Below are 20,415 nucleotides of genomic sequence, written 5' to 3'. Positions count from 1 at the left end.
AACGGGAGGGAGCTCTGCTAAAAGGATCTTACAATCTAATGAGATGAATCCTGCCCACTTGGGCTTACAATTTGATTCATCTATACAGAACAGGGGAGGGAACCCTGCTCAAAGGAGCTTACAATCTAATGAGATGAATCCTGCCCATTAGGGCTTACAATCTGATTCATCTATACAGAACAGGGGAGGGAGCCCTGCTTCTAGGACTTACAATCTAATGAGATGAAACCTGCCCACTATGGCTTACAATTTGATTCATCTATACAGAACAGGGGAGGGAGCCCTGCTCAAAGGAGCTTACAATCTAATGAGATGAATCCTGCCCATTATGGCTTACAATCAGATTCATCTATACAGAACAGGGGAGGGAGCCCTGCTTCTAGGACTTACAATCTAATGAGATGAAACATGCCCACTAGGGCTTACAATTTGATTCATCTATACAGAACAGGAGAGGGAGCCCTACTCAATGGAGCTTACAATCTAATGAGATGAATCCTGCCCACTAGGGCTTACAATTTGATTCATCTATACAGTACAGGGGAGGGAGCCCTTCTCCTAGGACTTACAATCTAATGAGATGAATCCTGCCCACTAGGGCTTACAATTTGATTCATCTATACAGAACGGGGGAGGGAGCCCTGCTCCTAGGAGCTCACAATCTAATGAGATGAATCCTGCCCACTAGAGATTACAATTTGATTAATCTATACAGAACAGGGGAGGGAGCCTATACAGATATAATTAATGCTTCTCACTTACCTCTGCCTTAGCGATGACAGAATAACATCCATATGTTAGAACTGGATACAATGTGATTGGGTCTTGCCTGTAGGGCTCACACAATCCTGCAGCATTCGAAGAGAGCAGGGGATCCCTCGGTGTAACTGTTAAAAGAACAAGTTACTTGGGCAACCCTGATCTTCATTCTCTTCGCTGGTATCAGTGATCCTTGGTGTCACCCTCCCAACTGACATCCTGATTGACTGACTGCAGCTGTTTCTGGTCCTTATATCAGTCTCATGATCATTTCATCATAATGGTCTCCATGGAAACTATGCCACCTGATCCGATGTCATAATAGGCTCTGACCTCATGTTACTGATAAGTGATGAAAGTATAACTAGAGGTGGTGGAGGGTGTAAGCCTAAAATATAAAAACAGAGATCACATTCATGTCATGTCTACATCAGGTCTATGAGTATATGGAAGGTTTGTGCCCCAAATGGCCCTTTCTTACTGTGTTACCCCTTCCCCCAGATTGGTCTCAGGGATCCATGGCCCAAACCTCCACCACATTCTATGTGTATAAATACTATAAATCATCTATTCAGCCATTACTAAAAAATGCACCTGTTCATCCATCCTATCAGAATTACAGTTTCCATCCTATCAGAAAATACAAATGAAACAAAAGAGTCATTTCTGTTATTTTACTTTTATATAGTCTTATGTGACATTTCCACCTTAATTTACAGAAGTTTAACAGATATAAGAAGTGGAAATATACTTTGACCAATTGAAACACGTACATGACCTCAAATACCTAGAAAGAATATATTTCTAGTACCTCTATTTAAAACACCATAAATAAAAAAGCATTTACGAATTGCAAGTATTTAAAATGAATAATCTTGTTCTATATAATCAGATTAATAAATTATTAATTAAAAATAAAGATAAATAATGAACTGCCCATAACTAAATCTGTAATATCATTAGTGCAAGGAGCTCTATGGTCCCTGTAAGTTATAAATGTGAACCCTGCTCCTTCTATGTTGTGCAGAGATGTTAGAAGTCGTGCACACATGTGTGCCTGTCCTTCCCCCTCTGCCCATGTGTGCCTGTTCTCCCCCCTCTGCCCATGTGTGCCTGTCTCCTCCTGCCCATGTGTGCCTGTCCTCCCCCCTCTGCCCATGTGTGCCTGTCTCCCCTCTGCCCATGTGTGCCTGTTCTCTCCTGCCCATTTGCGCTGGTATCCTCCTGCCCATGTGTCTCCACCTGCCCATGTGTGCCTTTGTCCCCCTGCCCATGTGTGGCGCCCCCCTTCCCTTTGAATGTATGCAACTCTTACTAGACAATAGGAACCCCCCACCTGTCTGAGTGTGCTTTGGGCTCCCTAAAGACTTAAGTCAGCTCTGACGGTGCCTATGTAATGTAGCCCTTGAACAGTAGCAGTTGAGACATCAGCTGTGTGACAGCCTGACAGGCAGTATACATTAATTTAGAATTTTTAGGTAAGATGCTGACTTTAGTCTTTAAATAAACAGCCATAAACAAAAACCTATACTCATGTCCTATACTCATGTCCACTTATACTCAATATACTTCCAAATGTAGAAATGATATAGAAGGATGTTATACTCACAATAAGTTCACACTTAAAAAAATACCTTTATTATATTTGAAGCTTTCAGTTCTCTTCTTGGTGAGTTTATCAATGTGGGTCGACGTTACTGGGGGAAGGGGGGGGGAAAGGTAGGCTGAAGCTTTGCCTAGGGTGCCCAGAAACCTAGCACCGCTGTACAGAGAACTCGCTCACATCAGTCCCTGCCCCATTGGAGCTTACAGTCTAAATTCCCTAACACACACACAGACTAGGGTCAATTTAATAGCAGCAAATTAACCTACCAGTATGTTTTTGGAGTTTGGGAGGAAACTGGAGCACCCGGAGGAAACCCACGCAAACACAGGGAGAACATAGAAACTCCACACAGATAAGGCCATGGTTAGGAATTGAACTCATGACCCCAGAAGTGCTAACCACTAAGCCACTGTGCTGCCAATAAAGATATCACTAACGACAATAATAATGGTTGTTATTACTATAAGCCTGAAAAAATCTACAGCTTTACTAATCAACCACATAATGTTGTAATTGCAGGAGGTTCCAACATATTGCAATCATTTACTTAGCTTAGAGAAAACAGCTGAAGCAGTAATAATGTATTACCATTCGATAGTCATCATCTACATTTATTTATATAGCTCTACTAATTCCACAGTTGTGTACAGAGAATATTTTTGTCATTCCCATCACTCCCTGCCCCATTGGAGCTTACAGTCGCGATTCCCTAATACACATAGACAGATGGTCACAGAGTAAGGTTAATTTTGTCAGCAGCCAATTAACCTACTAGTATGTTTTTGGAGTGTGGGAAGAAACCGATAATGAAGATTATCAACTAGGTCCATCAAACACATGCTAGGAACCAACCAGAATTTATCTTAAATAGCATATATGTCCATACTATATGCCTGAACGTGACATCGTTTATATGGCATATACATAAAAATATATTGGGGTATAATTAGCATGGTGTATAAAGTTAAGCTAGACATATCAATCCTGGGCACATATAGTAATCCTTGGGACTTGCTAATGGATCCTCTCCCACTGCTCATTGGTACCAACATCTGCATCCCAATACGTTTCAGCAAGTTGTTGAGGCGTAGAAGATTGTGGCTCAACAACTTCTGGACAATGGGGGAGACATGTAGGTAGAGAAGAGAGACAATTCTCTACTAACCATTACTCAGACATTTACAGCCAATTCACTTTAGTCACTGATTTATACAGTCCAGGTCCATCCTTTTCCATAGGGAAAATAATTCACTTTGACCAATTGAAACACATAATTGAACATTTCCCAAACACAGTACCAAGTTGCTAAAGAGTTTAAAGCATGTGGACTCTCAAGGTAAAGCAGCATGTTACCTGCATAAACTCTTCATTTTTATTCTAGAAAAACAATTTATCCCAGGGATAGGTGCAGTGGCCTTAATCTGTATTGGCCATGTTTTAATAACTATTGAAAAGAGGACTGGAGAAACAGAACAGACCTGATGAGTCCAGCACTGCAGGAAGGATGCAGGACAATCTGAGGGCCCAAGTTATACATAAAAATATGACCCAATGTACATGCAAAAATGTGTATAACCAGGTGCCTTTTTACGTGTGGATTTTGAGTTTGATGCAATCTAAAGTCCAGCATATAGATACAAATTGAACAAAGATACACACTGGTGTGTAAATGCTGAAAGATAAACATATAGCAGATATGATCATCAATTTGATAATCATGACTGCCATATCTTTAGTTTTAAAATATAAATAAAAAAAATGGCATGACCCAAAATTAATAACCATCACCAGTACTATGGCCTGATCTGGTTACCACTTTTTCAGGGTGACAACACGTGTGGGGTTCACCAGCAAAAGCCTTAACCAGCACCAGGCTGGTCACACTATAAGAAGGAGACCAACAGCATAGGGTCACACTGTCAGCCTGGTCCTCACAGGGCTGAAGCTGGGAGCCTACCTAGGGCCAACCAACTCCTTGCTCAATAACACTTCTATTCTTTGGCACCCTGGCACGATGGGTGCCAGGATAGTAATTATAAGTCCAAAAAATATTAAATACTATGGTGGAACTAGAATTCTCAGCAAGTCATATTTTTATTTGTTTATTTAGCAGTAAAAATATGTGCTGACGCTGTCATCACCATCAGCAAGTATCTTTACAGTAGCCATTAGGTACGGGCAAATGAAACTCCTCCAAAGAGGAAAATCTGGAAATGTGGTCCAATATATGTAGGCCACATCTCCAGGGGGCGTGCCTCACGTGTGTACGCCCCCAATATGCTTCTCAAGGCAAAGGGGGGATGCAAGTGCAAGTTACTTGCAACTGCAAATTCTGATAATACAAAATGTGAGAAAGCACATTTTTATGTGCTAACAATTTTCTTAGGTCCAACCCTAAATCAAGGAAATCTGTGCATCAGCCCAACCCACTTACAGAACCTATGATGAAATCCATATTTTACCATCACTTCCAAGAGGTACTTCCACTCAACAGAATCAAAACCTTAGCTGTGTCTAGTGACACCACCACACTATGCAAAGAAATATCATACGAGACTCAGTGAATTAGTAGAATTAGTGCAGAGCCTGTGGAGATTGATGTGCATGGACTTCCCATACATAAAACCTGTTAAGTCAGACCCAATAATAGAGGGTACGAGTACCAGTGGCGGATCCAGGGGGGGGGGGGGGGGCGATCAGGGCAATCGCCCCCCCTAGCAGGGGGTTTTAAACACAATCAGAGCAGCCAGGCAGCATATTGTCACTGCCGAGCGGACCTGCACATACTGTGCAGCTGCCTGCAGCCTTAAAAGGCAGAAAGGGGGCAGGGCCTAAATCCCCCCCCCCCCCCTAAATCGCCCGGGGTAGAAAATCTTTCTAGATCCGCCCCTGACTAGTACTAGGGTATACTACTTCAAGGGGCACTGTGCACTGAACCATTTCCAAGGGTAGCAACATCATCATCAGCTATTTATATAGCGCCACTAATTCTGCAGTGCTGTACAGAGAACTCACTGACATCAGTTCTTGCCCCATTGGTGCTTAAAGTCTAAATTCCCTAACATACACACACAGAAAGAGAGACTAGGGTCAATCTGATAGCAGCCAATTAACTTACTAGTATGTTATATCCACCAAAAATAACGCTTTTACTAACACCAGTAGTAGTATATTGATTGAGGATATATAGTCTTCTCTTGAGAAAGCCTTCCAGATAGCACTTACATGTACAGACCCAACACCGAATATACAAATATATATATATTCTTGCCTTTTTATTTTGTTTTAATGTCAGGATGGACAACATAAAGATTACATGCTGTTTCTTGTGATCCTAAACACTAAATAAACAGAGACCAGCTTTTCTAGCATCGGTCACCCTGTACAATGAAACAAACAGGTTTTTATACCCAACACTCCTCCCAAAGCCCTAGCTTGATGGGCAAGTGACACTCCAACCTTCCCTTTAAAAGGGAGTTCTCATTACCTGCTTCTGTTTGATTAATTTTACTACAGACAGGGCCATATAGCTGTAGAAAAAGGCACTTCCAAATTATGTAAGTTAAATCATCCCTATACCATTATTTTGTCACACATATGTCCTCCACCTGTTCATCTTTATACTAGGTGCACTGTTGCACAAATATGGTAATCTGCTTGCATCCTTTTTCTGCAGATACAATATATATATTCCACTACAATAAACATAGGGGTGATGCCATATGTGCCATGTAATATGATATTGGGACCAAAATAATCAATAACAACATTTGACATTTTAAACAGCACATTTGGCCATTAGTATAAAGGCACTACTAGCATAAAATGAATAAAATGATAGTCATCTTATCCATGGATTTTTTTAAAGAGAGAATTTACAAATACAGAGTTGAATGCCATTCTGTGGAATGTGGAACTTCAAGACCTTTGCTCAGTCAGGAAATTCCATGGCAATTTTACTTATCTATATTTATATAAAACTGGTAGCAAAACCTGAGCCAAGAACACAGCGTTAAACACTGTACTAGGAAATAGAGTACTTAAATGTTAGGAACACAGCAGTCCATTTCCTTCCACCATACATCCTCTCCCATTCAGTAGATGCAAGAACCCCAGTTTCAACAGAAGATCTAAATACAAAGAGCAGGTATTCCAGGTTAACATCTGGATAGTGTCAGTAATTTGCCACTACTAATGGCAGTTCTAGCTCTACAGTATTATGGAGAGAGGACCCAAGTGCACTTCCATAGGCACAGCATGAGTCAATACACACTAGATCACCCTCCAAACATATGTAGGGAATTGTACAAGGAGTGTTAAGAATCCTATGAGTCTAGGAATGTAACACAAAGATCATGGCATACCGCATCACAAGTAAATCAAAAAGCAAAATATTGACTGTAGTTTATCATGCTAGACAAAGATTAGTAGAGGATATTAGTTGCAGTGGCTAGTCCCTTGACTAGCCACTGCCACTAGCCACTCTCGCTTAGTCAAGGGCTCATGAAACTTTCATTTGCTTATCTAGCACTCCAAATCGATGGACAACTTAGTTGGAATTATTACAGATGGCCAAACTAGTGTCCCTAATCGACGAGTGCATTAGTTGATATTATTACTGTAGTACGCACAGTAATGGCATACTGATATTGAGCATATTAGAGGCACATTATGATGAGCAATTTACTGAGCATTACTACTAACATTGTGCACTTTATTACCGAATGGACAAATTAGTGGCAATTTATTACTAATGGACATATTAATATTGTTGAACATAATACTGGACACGGTGCTACTGCTGAAACTATTACTGGCCACTAAAGCTCCCATGCCGCAGAATCACAATGGGAGCTCTTGTGACTAGATAATACAGGATCTTTTGTGTCCGCACAATATTGGAATGTGTGTGGTATGCAATATATAAAGCTTTGTCTTGCAATCTGTTCCATTTTTCATATTTTTAGATATGAGGTTCTTTTCAAGAGAGTGAGCCCATTTGTAATGTCTGCACTGGGGCACTCTACTGTCCTTCAACGGTCCCTAATCTGTAATACAGCAGATGACATGATAACTTTTTTTTACCAATAAGATAGCAGAATGTTTGCAAATCACATTATTATCAATTGATAGATTATACAAAGAGAGAAAAAGGACTGGACTTCCAAAGATCTTAGACATTACAATCTTCAGTTTTAGCCATACATGATAAATGTTACAAAATGCTCTTTTATAAAATAATAACTTGTATTTTTACCTTAATTTTGCTTATTTAGAGGGGATACTGGAAATGAACATGTGTGAATGGTATTTGAGTCTATATCATAATGCTGAGACTGATAGAATGTACTGTAAAAATAGAGGCAGTGTCCAGTCTGTATAGCGAGTGAGACAACATTCGAAAGAAATGGCCTTGTAACAAGGCCAAATCCTTTGCAAAGGGTGTCTACTTGTAAAAGTTAGACTGTCTTCCGACCAGACAGACACAGATTAAGTGAATTATACCAATTTACAATAGGTAAAGCCCACTCAGTGTGGTGAATCTCCATCCACCTCTGCCTTCCTGTCTCTGGAGGCTGACTGTCTATCTCACAGTCTCCATTGCACACCTGTTATTGCCATAGTGCCTGAGATGGCAGATATTAGGAGTGGGCTGGTGAGGTGTTAAGTCTCTCAGAGATGATGTGCATTGTTCCCTCATATGGAATAGAGGTCATATCAAACGGGGGTGTTTGGCTATAGGCCGAGGCTGGATATCCTGTGAGGAAGACACTCTAAGCTTCTACATCCCAAGTTTTCCTGTTGCTGAAAGGAAGAATATTGTCACTTTTAACCATGTATATGCCAGTGGGCTGCTGTTTGTGGCAGGAAAGTCGTGCCAGTATTATTTATAGCATTTTATGATAATTATACAATGAAATAAGGAACAACAACTTATGTAATTACAAATGGCCTTGGCGCCTGGAAAATATGGATCGTTGCACTAGCCGTAAATGCAAATTCACACAGTTATTACATTATACATACATTATACAAATTGTTACTGTGCACCATTAGTGATATTAACATGTTCAATATGCAAATTACTTAAGTAGTGTCATATGATAACTGTGCATGAGAGAGCCAGGGGTGTGACACTCAATCACCGGATGCCATAGCAACATTTTTGTTGGTTGGCGATGATGGTCCATTTGTTCTACTGGCCCCTTGTTCTGCTTTTTTGAGCATGCTCATAAGAGCAGAATGGCCATTGGCTACTCCAGCAGTAGTTCCACCACTGGACTCAACAAACTTTTAGACATTTAACCACAGCAATAAGGTAATATAAAGAGGGAATGTAAAATTGGAATACACATACAATAACAGGTGAACTTCACGTTTATACTGTAGTACATGAAATAGTAGATCTTAAAATTAACAAAGTGCCCAAGGGGAAAAACTCCTTTTAGTTCATTAAATGAAGATGCAGGTGGTGGATTCCTAATTAGAAAATTGTCCGTATATAACAATATGTCAACTTCCTCATTTGCCGAATTTATTTAACAATACAAACATTATAATATTTTATCCAGCATAGTAGCACAGGGGTTAACAATGCTGTCTCACAACACTGTTACACAGTGGTTAATAATGCTACCTCAAAGCACTGGGGTCATGAGCTTGATTCCAACCAGGCCCCTATCTGTGTGGAGTCAGCATGTTCTCCCCATATTTGTGTGGGCTTCCTCCGGGTGCTCCAGTTTCCTCCTACACTCCAAAGACATACAGGTAGATTAATTGGCTCTGACATAATTAAACCCCAGTGTATGTGTTTGTGTTACTAGAGATCTAAGCTCCACTAGGACAGAAACTGATGTGTATGACAAAGTGTTCAATGTAAAGGGCTGCATAATGTGTGTGTGCCATATTAATAATGGTTATTGAGAATAATAACATTAAAATTCTAACATATTGGCGATTTGAGAACACACTCTGTTTGTTTGCATAAAGCGAGCAGTGTGAACACTAAGTTCCCGGCATTACTCTTAACAGTGCAGTCTTCAGCACTCATGTGTCACTAGCCTAAAGCTGAAAGTGACTGTGTTTGAAAAACTTCTATCCCCATTCAATGATTAGATAAACGTCATATATATTAATAAAGGCAGTAACATCATTTGTATGTCTGAATGTGTCCCACCATGAACATCATTGTTTGAAATCATCCCAGTCTCACGGTAACGGAGAGTTCCACACAATGAACTCTGTCAATCAGCACAGAGCTGGCTGAAAATTCAAGCTACGTCTCCAAATATGAGCCCTCTCTGTCCTTTTAGCTCATTTGAATAATGGTACTTTGCAAAATGAAATGTTGTGTTTGCACTGCTCTACAAAATTAAGCGCACTGGTACTCCAACTCTATATTTAGTGAGGAAAGTCCCATCTCCACTCAACTCCACCTGTCAGCCACTGCAAAGATCTCACCTTTATGCTACTATCCATCTTTCTATCTATCTATCTATCTATCTATCTATCTATCTATCTATCTATCTATCTATCTATCTATCTATCCATCCATATATATATACATTTATATATATATATGTATATATATATATATATATATATATATATATATATATATATATATATATATAGCAGTAATAGCATGCTACTGTAAAATTGTGATAGCTACACTACTTTAGTGAATTAATAAAAACCTGCCCAGTAATGGTTTCCACGGTTGTATTGCTCTAATTCCGGACATCCTTTAAACAGGTCTTTTCAACACTATTTTTAATCCCATGACAAGCTTTCTCAAACGGCCTCCCTGGGAGGCCCAGCCAGGGCCAGCTCAGTGTTTTCTTCCTGACTGAAGACGTCAGATTGTTTCCTTTCACACTTCGGAGAACCAAAACACTTACATGCTTCTTCCACAGCTCTCCCCCCGGAGCTATAACTGTAGATAGCCCAAAGCTCCATTTTCTACAGTTTCCGCATTAAAATTTGAAAGGAATTTTCAATGGACAGAACTTAACACCGCTAAGAAAAAAAAAGATCACATAAAAAAAATAATTGGTCTGTTTACAGCTTGTTTTTGGAAAAAAAACAAATGCAAATGTAATCTTATTCTGAAACAATTCCAAAACCTTGTAGTCACAGCTCCTTAATAAAATATGTGCATCCTTCCTTTCGCTTTACAGATTAAGGTATTTTTCATAGTTAACTATTTCAGTTTGTTTATTAGCAAAGCTCATTTCAGAATGGGGATGTGGGGAAGCTTCCATATGTGAGCTTCTGTCTCTCCTCTGTACAGCTGTCAAAAATGGAATTAATTAATGCCCAAGTGTACACACCTTAACAGGTGGATTAGAATTTTGATACATTGTTGTCACTGTATCTTCTCTGTTTTCCCCTGCTGCTCAGTGCTGCACAATATGTTTGCTCTTCATAAATAAGGGCTAATAAAATCTTAGACACAATTTAACAGTGAAAGGGAAAGAAAGCTGTTTTAGCTGGATTTAGACCTTCTCTCTATTTAACAAACCCCCGGCCATTAAAAACTTTTGCAAAGCATGGGAAGCCAGGCCGGGGTACTTGTACTACTCTTATCGTGATAGCAGAGGCTTCCCACTAGAAAAATGCTTTAATATATTAAATTGGGCGATAAAAGATTTTCTAACTGCTATAAGCAATGAAAGAGCATCTTCTATATCAGGGGTGTCCAACCTTTTAGCTTCCCTGGGCCACATTGGCAGACGACGAGTTGGTTTGGGCTGCACATAAGATACACTAACACTAACGATAGCTGATCATCCAAAAAACCATAGAAAACATATATATTTATATATATATATATATATATGAGAAAAAAGTTATAAATATATATATCTATCACTTTTTTTTCAAATCCCCCTATACTTACCTTTCAATCGCCCTGTTCAAAAAAATCCTCTCTAGTTATTATACTATAATCACTTTTTGTATTGTTTCGATGCAATATCATTTAAGCCAGGCATTGTATATCAGGGTGCCCTGACCAGGCCTGTGGTACCTGACATATGCACCACTGTGACCCCAAATTGTCACCTGTTTTGATAATTACACCACTATGTTAGTTAAGGGATAGCAACTTATAATGGGCCAAAGAGAATAATATATAATGCCCCATTAGTATTACAAGTAGAAGTATGCAGCAAGGAGACAAGGTCCATGATGCTCCAGGACCAGGTGACTTTTATTCACTTGTCCGCGTCCCTTGAAATAATAAAAAAAATCCCCCTTAACTTACCTTTTAATCGGCTTGTTCTCCTGTCCTCTCCTCTTCTTTTCTCCAATTCTGTGCTGCTGATTGTTCTTCTCGCACGGGTGACTCCTCTGTGCTGCGCTCCGCAATGGATGTTGGGCGTGATGACATCACGCCCGACATTCACTGCGAGCACCGCACGGAGGGGGAGACAAGGGAGGGAGCCGGAGTACCAGCTGACGTGACTGCAAGGTAAGTATTTTCTTTTCTTTTTTTTTGCAGGATTTTTTTTCCATTAAGAGCGCTGCCCCCTTGCCACAAGCAAAACTCCTTCTGGGCCACATTTACAGGTGTGCTGGGCCGCGGGTTGGACAACCCTGTTCTATATCGACCAACCTCGTTAAATAAACCCCAATGTTTTAGACTCGAGGCACAGATTCTATTGTGGTAACAGCCTAATCTGGTTTAGTGCCATGCAATATAGGGAGGAGTGGTTTTATAATAAGGCAGATGTTTCAAGCAGCAGCTTTTCAGGGTCTTACTACAATGATACAAAATAACTTATCGCTATAATTTAACAAAAAATATCAACAGGGCAGCTGTGGTACACTGACTCTGAGTGGTTAGGTTTAACTTACCGCTTAGCTGGGCCAAACTTTGCAGATTTCGGGTTTCAGTAATGTTTAAAAAAGTTTAAAATAGTTTATATGTATTAAAAAATGAAAAAATATGTAAAAATAGTTTTTCATTAAAATTTACTTTATTCAAAGATTACTTGTGCATAGGCAAGTTGATGTCTATGAAAAAAAGAATGATAAATGTAAGAAGTGTTACAAATGTGTGCCACATTGCACGAACTTCTAAATAATGTTACCATGTGACCTTGTTGACAGCTGGGCCACCGATAGATAACCTCTCTACTTACAGGAAACACTGGTGTTTCATAACCCACGTAGCAAAGTACATCAAAGCAGCATTTCCTGCTGTGTAAAACCTACTTGGCCAACCATTTTCTATACTTCTTATGTCCAGGACAGATCAAAGCATACAATAAGCATTTCACATGCTTTTAAAGTTGGCATCATCATGCCCAATAACTGTACCCATGTAGCACTTGCTGAGCGCAGTGCACTTGATGAAACTGTCATTTGACTTTACATCAATAATGTCCACTATAGATGTATTTACTCTTTAAGGCAGTAAAAATGCTGTAACATGAAATGACGGTATAAAAACAGTGTACAAAACAGTGTTTTCTACAATGGCAAAATATGAGAGGTCTATGTCCATAAATATATTAAGTGATATGTACATGGCTGTATCATTTTGGATATAGGATGCTGGAGGACACAAATAACTCTATTGCCCTTCAAGGACACTATAATTGCCCCCGGGGCGATATTTTACTTTGCAAAAAGTGCTTAGAAGCAAAAACAAAGTGTAATGCCCCCAGATAGACTTATTACATAAACTGGTAGTTTTTACAACTTCCAAATAAATAGTAGCATAGTCTTCCCTAGATTATATTGCGTTTGTATGATACTATCCACTAATCCTAAATTAAGAAGTGTGATCATTTGTAGTCTACACATCTTCCCTTCAAGAGTGATAGTAAAACAAGTATTTGCAGTCAGATTTAATTTAAGTATATTTTATTGATTTATATATTTAGACTGAGCCATGTAATACTTTAACAAGTGCAGTAAGAACCTCCCAGAAAGAGCTGCTGCTGTTCTCTGGCAGTGCAATCTGCGCTTTCTGACGGCCAAATGTAGGACAAGGTGTCTGTTGGTATTAATGGGCGCACACACCATATCCCACCCCAAGTGCAGATTAGAGCACACCTAATGTATCTGAGAAAAATTAATGTCTATGGGCCTATACGGACACCTTAGTGTATATGAAATCACTCTATTAATCGGGCACACCAAAGCACATGACACCACCCTCACACCCAAATGTATCCAATTGCAAAGTGCTGAAAACCATGCTGGCACTATACAAATCAATGGTGATAATAATAATAAATAATAATATGAGCTCACCCTCCACCTAGGCACCCCAATGTATATGGGCCCAAAAAGGTATCTTATTGTATATTAGCCCACCCAGATACCCCAATGTATGTGTCTGACCCAATCACTCAAAATTTACACGGCCTACTCAGTAACTCCAAATGCACATGAGCCCAAAAATGCTCACCCTACATTTCATTACTGAAAAATGTACATACAAGCCAAATCCTAATTGAAAAGGTCATAGTTTGCTGTGGTGGCTATGCTAATGAGAGGCAAGAGACTGATCTCAGGTGTGTTGTGAATTGATACTGAACTTTGGAGCTTTTTTGTATGTGGGTAACGGCACAGTGCCACTTCTAATGCAGTATGTCAGTTGTATGGATAACTGCTCAGTACCAATTCTTTTTCCGCTAAGACCCTTTCACTTGAACCGTGAAAGGGATTGGCCACTGGACGGGGTTTATGACTGCAGACTGCTTTGTTAATCCATCCCTGCCAATGGGTGGAGGGATAGTAATTTTACTTTCCCTTTAAAATCTGCAGATGTCTGTATTTAGGTAACAGGATTACACATGATGAACTATTTAGATTAAAATACAAAACAGCAACGCTGAAAGGGTCACTATAAATACAATGACTATACCCATGAGACTTGAAGCTTTTATTTTTGGCTGTTACAACCATTTTCGCTGTGGGGTGCAGCAAAATTTCATGGTCTATTAGGATAAATTGTTATGTTTGTTCTGTGTGTCCTTGTTGCTGGTGGACACTGACCTGACGTAGGCCTCCATTTTCTGGCAGCAAACATTCTTTCACACATGCAGTTCAGGAAGCCACGTCAAGATATGAAGGAGGAAACTGGTGAAAGAGCAGGGCAGAAACACCTGCGAATCTCCACGGGGAGAAAACAGGAATTTCCTTCTCAACAACAACCCAAAACATTGCCGTTCTAGGACAGCCCTATGTTTTCTACAACATTTTCATATAGTTTCTATAGACTTTATAGATTTATTTTTAATAAAATACCATTTTTATGGCTTACATGTTATTTGTATACTTACATGTACTTACATATATCTACATATATTTTCCTGTCCTACATTTTAAAAATTGGTGTAGAAGAGATACAGTACAACTATATAAAATGTAACTTTGATTAACAGGCAAACAGTAGATTGTAGATATTTACTAAATATTAAGGCAGGTTATTTACAATGACCTCACTGCAAAACTGGCTCATTAAGCGATGTAGATGTCAGTTTTTATTTGAATTCCAGTCAATACTGAGCAGCATTTCCCTTCAGGAAACTTTGACTTATTTGTTATTTCCGTTTCTTTAGAGCTAAGAATAAATTTAAAACTTGAGCCAATAGCTGTGAGATTTACAGGTGTATGATTGTAATACAGTCACCACCATAATCAGGGTAATTTTATGTGCATATTCTTATATATTACATTATAGCTACAGTATATATTTATATATATATATATATATATATATATATATATATATATATATATGTATATATATATATATATATATATTTGTTATATATATGTCATGTATATATGATGTTATAGATACATATACTTGTATATAATAATATATAATTATCATAGCACTTTATTTAAAATAACTTGCAATTGCCAATTGCTTCTTGTGGAATATAAACATGGTCATCCCATATGTAATATGCATCACCATAGCTATGAAAAATGGAATCTACAAGAAAACATTACACTGGCGATCAATGAATGTACATGGTCAGTGCAACCCCCCTCCCACTGGAAGGAATACCCCTATCCCACTGCTTCTTACTTTGGCAGACAGGAGGTGAGGGTGACATCTTTGGCTCCTAACATTGGGAGTGTGGCACCTGGCTCTGACATCATAGCCAAGCACCACACTCCCAGTGTAACTGGGAAGCTGCTTCTCCTTCATGTCAGCATGTGGCACTCTTGTAGGGGCACCGCGGGAGCATTAAAATCACTGCATGAAAGATATTATGTCACTCATTCAGATTTTTAGGTGCCCCAGGGGCTGATTGGGAATTTAAAGTGGCCCTGGAAAATATACTGACAGTGGTCTCATGTGGTAGCCATGGCCAAATTGGAAGTAGGTTGGGTAAAATCAACAGGAGGTGTGCTGCTATGCAGCCGGATGTGGGATTAAACCACATGCAAAGGGTGTAGTCTTCGCTTGAGACAGTGGTAGGCAATCGACAAACCATTTCGCTTTCAAACACACTGCAGCGTAAAGTGGAATATACCTTTCTCTTCTCTATAGTCAGGGCAGAGTCCTGAATACACGGCAGTTTCTGTAGGCTTTATGGATTTATTTTGAATAAAATACCATTTTTATTATTATTTTTATACTTACATGTACTTAAATATATTTTCATATATTTGGGACTCTTTCCTACTTGTTCTTGCAATGTTTCACCACCTGTTGGTGTTTTAAGTTCACCTTAACACAAAATAAATCAATAGCATCTACATTTAACAAATAAGCCTATTTCCCCTAATTAGCACATTATTAGCACACCATTACATCAATAAATACATCAATACCTACCCCCCACACATACTACATCATTAACCACCACACACTATAGAAATCATCAATATCCTCCACATTACAGCAATAGCTATAACATTATAGCAATCAGCTATACCCATTTACAGCAATACTCCCAAATTACAGCATCTGTTATACGACCCCCATATTACAGAAATACTCCCCAGCCCCTCCACATTATAGCAATGCCACAAGTACCTCCAAATTACAGCAATCCCCTCCGAGATTACAACAATACACTGCCAACACTCACTGGCTATACAAACCTGACACTACAATAATACCATCACACTTCTCTGCAAATACTGACCCTATGCTACCCCTCTCCATGCACACTGCACCAATACCACCCCACTGCCCACATGCTGCACTAATACCACCGTACTGCCCACACACTTCACCAATACCACCCTGCTGCCCACACACTGTACTAATACCACTCTGCTGCCCACACACTGCACCAATACCACCCTGTTGCCCACACACTGACCTAATACCACCATGCTGCCCACACACTACACCAATACCATCCTGCTGCCCATACACTGCACCAATAACACCCTGCTGCCCACAACTACACTAATACCACCCTTCTGCCCACACACTGCAGCAATACCATCCTGCTGCCCGCACACTGCACCAATACTACCCTGCTGCCCACATTGCTATAGTACCACCCCTCTCCCCATACTGCACCATTTCTACCCCTCTCTCCCTCACTATCCCAGTGACCAACTTCCTACCTGCTGTAGGAACACAATGCAGCTTTTTGTAATTGCAGCAGCAATTAGATGCTGCCAGAACCTGACAGTAAGTCTGAAGCAGCGAGTCTCCTGGAGAAATAAGGCAGTCTAGGGACAGGTAGGGGAGGGATGGATCAGCTCAAGTCCTGGTCCTGGGGAGGAGCCAGCCACCAGAAAGCACATGGGAGGCCATTCATCTACGCTGACCCCTCCTCTGCCAGGTGAAAAATATCTCAATCATTTTATTTTTCAAAATTGGACGGGGGTAGATAAAGACATAAGGCGGCCCCAATATGCCACCGGTCTACCAGGCTAGGTCTATGGCAAATTTATCCCTGCCCTTAACTATTGGCATCCTAGGCAACTGCTTAGGTTCGCCCATTGGTAATACCGGCCCTACAGATGCACTAATGTGATTTAACTTGGTTAGTGTGTCCCCGCTAGCAAAACCTAATTAGACTAGCAGAAAATAGTCTGTCGCATGGAGATCTGTGTGTATTGTCTTGAAGTCCTCTAGGTAGATTGCTATGGTGAGATAGAGCTGCTGTCAGAGGTCTGTGGTTCTATGGACGAAATGAAATCGATATAAGTCACAAGAAGGAAGATGACTGGGGGCAGCAGAAAAATGTATCAATATTAACTGCAGTGCTGATACGTATTTATGGGAAAGTGATATACAGGAAAGGCTACAGGCAGTGGGCAGTATTGTCAACATTAAAATAAATAAGAGAGTGAGGCCTGAAGTGAAAAAGTTTAGGTAATATACTATATATATATATATATATATATATATATATATATATATTTATATATATATATATATATATATATATATATAAAATTCTTATTTTGCATAAGTCATGCAACTGTAAACTAGTTATAAATGCTGTGCATATGCGTAGTGTACCAGTTTTGCATATAGATGTATTTTTACATTGGGCAAATGCACTTACCTGCAACTGCAACTGCAAGATCAGACCCATAACATAGAAGATCTGTATCAGTCGGGGGTGCATCGAAAAAATAAAATATTAAATTGAAAAAGTTGCACCAGAAAGAAAACTGAACTGTCCTATTTTTAGAATATGCTATAAGATATGAGGTATGATAAAGTATAACAAGATACGTAACAAATGTAAAAAAAGAAAATTAAAGCATTACATAGATTTTAGTTTAGGATATATATGGAGAATGTGCTTATTATAAATGTAAAACAATGTGTTTATCTGTCTATCCATACACATGTTTATACTTCGATGCTTTATTATAGAATTAAAGGCATGTGGGACTTACATAACTACAAACTCAAGAATCCAGAACAATTTTCCACTTTCCTTTTTAAGTTCTTCCTGCCCTCACTCCCTCTTTTTTCCCAGACTCCTGGGGCCTTCTGTGAGCTGAACACCTCCCTTTTACCCACTGTCTGGGTCTGACACACCACATAAAAACGTCAAAAAAAGTTCATCAGGTCATAGAACCTTCCACAGCGCTGTCTGCAGGTGTTCTGGTTTTTTGGGGGGGAGGAGCTGACATATTTAAGCAATGGAAAATAAGGGGGACCCAAGAGGAATGATTGTCACGCGAAAGCTGTGTGTGGTTTTCCAGAAATGCCAACCTCTCCTTTGTGCGTAAATTTAACCCCCTCACCACCACCGGAGAGACACAGCTCATTTTGGCAATAAAGGGCACAAATGAATTTCGTTTGTATGTGATGCAATAACAACCTCTGTAATATATTTATAGGCTAGTCGCTAGAAACACCCACCTGATACTACAAAGATTACAAAATAATTGCATGTTCTTTTCTCAGGAACAAAAAAATGTTAGTTTTGTTATCAACAACATGGTCCTTGTTGGTAAAGATGCACTATGTGAGCAAGGAGGTGTCTGCACACTTGCGTTCCCAATTCTCAAGGCCAGTGCTAGGGTTCTCGGAGCCCTAGGCAAAATTTCAAAATACCGCCCCCTCCCCACGAACACACCAAATACACACTTCACAGACCCTCACATGCTTGACTTTGTGCTTTTGTGTTTAAAAAAATAAAAAAAAGGTAAGCCTTACCTCCTCCACCTTACCTAGTCCAGATGCAGTGATGTTTACTGCAGAATGCTGTTCAGACTCCACTGCAGACACAGGATTTCTAGAGGGGAGGTATCCAGGTGTTAGATTTCGGAACAAACAACTTGCCACAATAAGCCTATAAATTATGCACTTGTTAAAGGCAATGGGCATCTTCTTTCCTTTATTGGTCCACGTGGAAATTACAAGTAATGCGAATAGATGGCCCTAACATGCCTCTTCATCACACCACTGCCCCCCCTCTGCATCCCACCACTGCCGCCCCCTCTGCATCATACCACTGCCCCCCCTCCATCATACCACTGCCCCCCCTTTGCATCATTCCACTGACCCCCCTCTGCATCATTCCACTAACCTCCCACTGCATCACACCACTGCCCCCCTGCATCACACACCAATGCCACCCCCCTCTGCATCACATGACTGCACTCCCTGCATCACACCACTGCCTCCCCCTCTGCATCATACCACTGCCCCCCCTCTGCATCATACTACCGACCCCCCCTCTGCATGACACCACTGCCCCCCCTCTGCATTACACCATTGCCCCCCCTCTGCATCACATCACTGCACTCCCTGCATCACACCACTGCCCCCCCTCTGAATTACACCGCTGCCCCCCCTCTGCATCACACCACTGCCCTCCCTCTGAATCACACCACTGCCCCCCCTGCATCACACCACTGCCCCCCTCTGCATTACATCACTGCCCCCCTCCGCATCACACCACTGCTCCCCCTGTAAAACACCACTGCCCCCCTGCATAACACCACTGCCCCCCTGATTCACAATGTCTTAATGTCCCCCGCTGCATCACACCACCCCCACTGAATCACATTGTCTCCTGACGGCCCCCCCAAATCACAATGTCCCCTCATCAGCACACTGTACCCCGGATCTCAATGATGCCCCGACCTGGATCTCAATGTCCTCATCCTGGATCCCAGTCACCCCTCCCTGGATCTCAATGTCCCCCCCCTCCCCTGTTGCATACCAATGTGTGTCCCCCATAGCATACCAACGCCCCCCTCCGATCTCTTTCCTTTCCTGAAACTTGTCTCCATGAAGATACACCTCTCTGCCGGGCTCCTCAATGACGCTGTCGGGATGTGATGCTGATGTCACGCCCGACAGTCAGGGAGGGGAGGGAGAGTGGAGGGGAGGAGACAGAGGGACGGTGCGCTCCATTGGCAGTTGGAGGGGAGTGCGACGGTGGCGATCAATAGCCCTTCCCCCCTCCCTGTGGATCTATCTGAAGCTGTGCAGCGGCCGTGGAAGGTATGCTCAGCGGTTGCCGCACAGTATTACTCAATGCATTTAATCTCTGTGGCGCCCACCAGAGCCAGCCTAACGTTGCCTAATGGGAGCGCCGGGCCTGCTAGGTCTGTATTTTGAGTTCCACAATCTA

General features: G+C 40.7%; 1 long non-coding RNA gene across 1 annotated transcript in view; it reads right to left on the bottom strand.

Annotated features, from left to right (window-relative positions):
• Nucleotides 1-546: 546 nt before the first annotated feature.
• Nucleotides 547-20,415, bottom strand: part of LOC142161339 (uncharacterized) — a 40,690-nt gene continuing 20,821 nt past the window's right edge. Inside the window, exons 2-3 of the long non-coding RNA XR_012693380.1 lie at nucleotides 18,990-19,068; nucleotides 547-1,147 (exon numbers count right to left, since the gene is read on the bottom strand). This is a non-coding gene — a long non-coding RNA (uncharacterized LOC142161339). The remainder of the gene's footprint in view (nucleotides 1,148-18,989; nucleotides 19,069-20,415) is intronic.

The sequence above is a fragment of the Mixophyes fleayi genome, chromosome 6 (assembly GCF_038048845.1).
Source record: "Mixophyes fleayi isolate aMixFle1 chromosome 6, aMixFle1.hap1, whole genome shotgun sequence".
NCBI classification, from domain to species: domain Eukaryota; kingdom Metazoa; phylum Chordata; class Amphibia; order Anura; family Limnodynastidae; genus Mixophyes; species Mixophyes fleayi.
The sequence above is the reverse complement of the archived record's forward strand: the minus strand, read 5'-3'. Positions and strand labels throughout refer to the sequence as shown.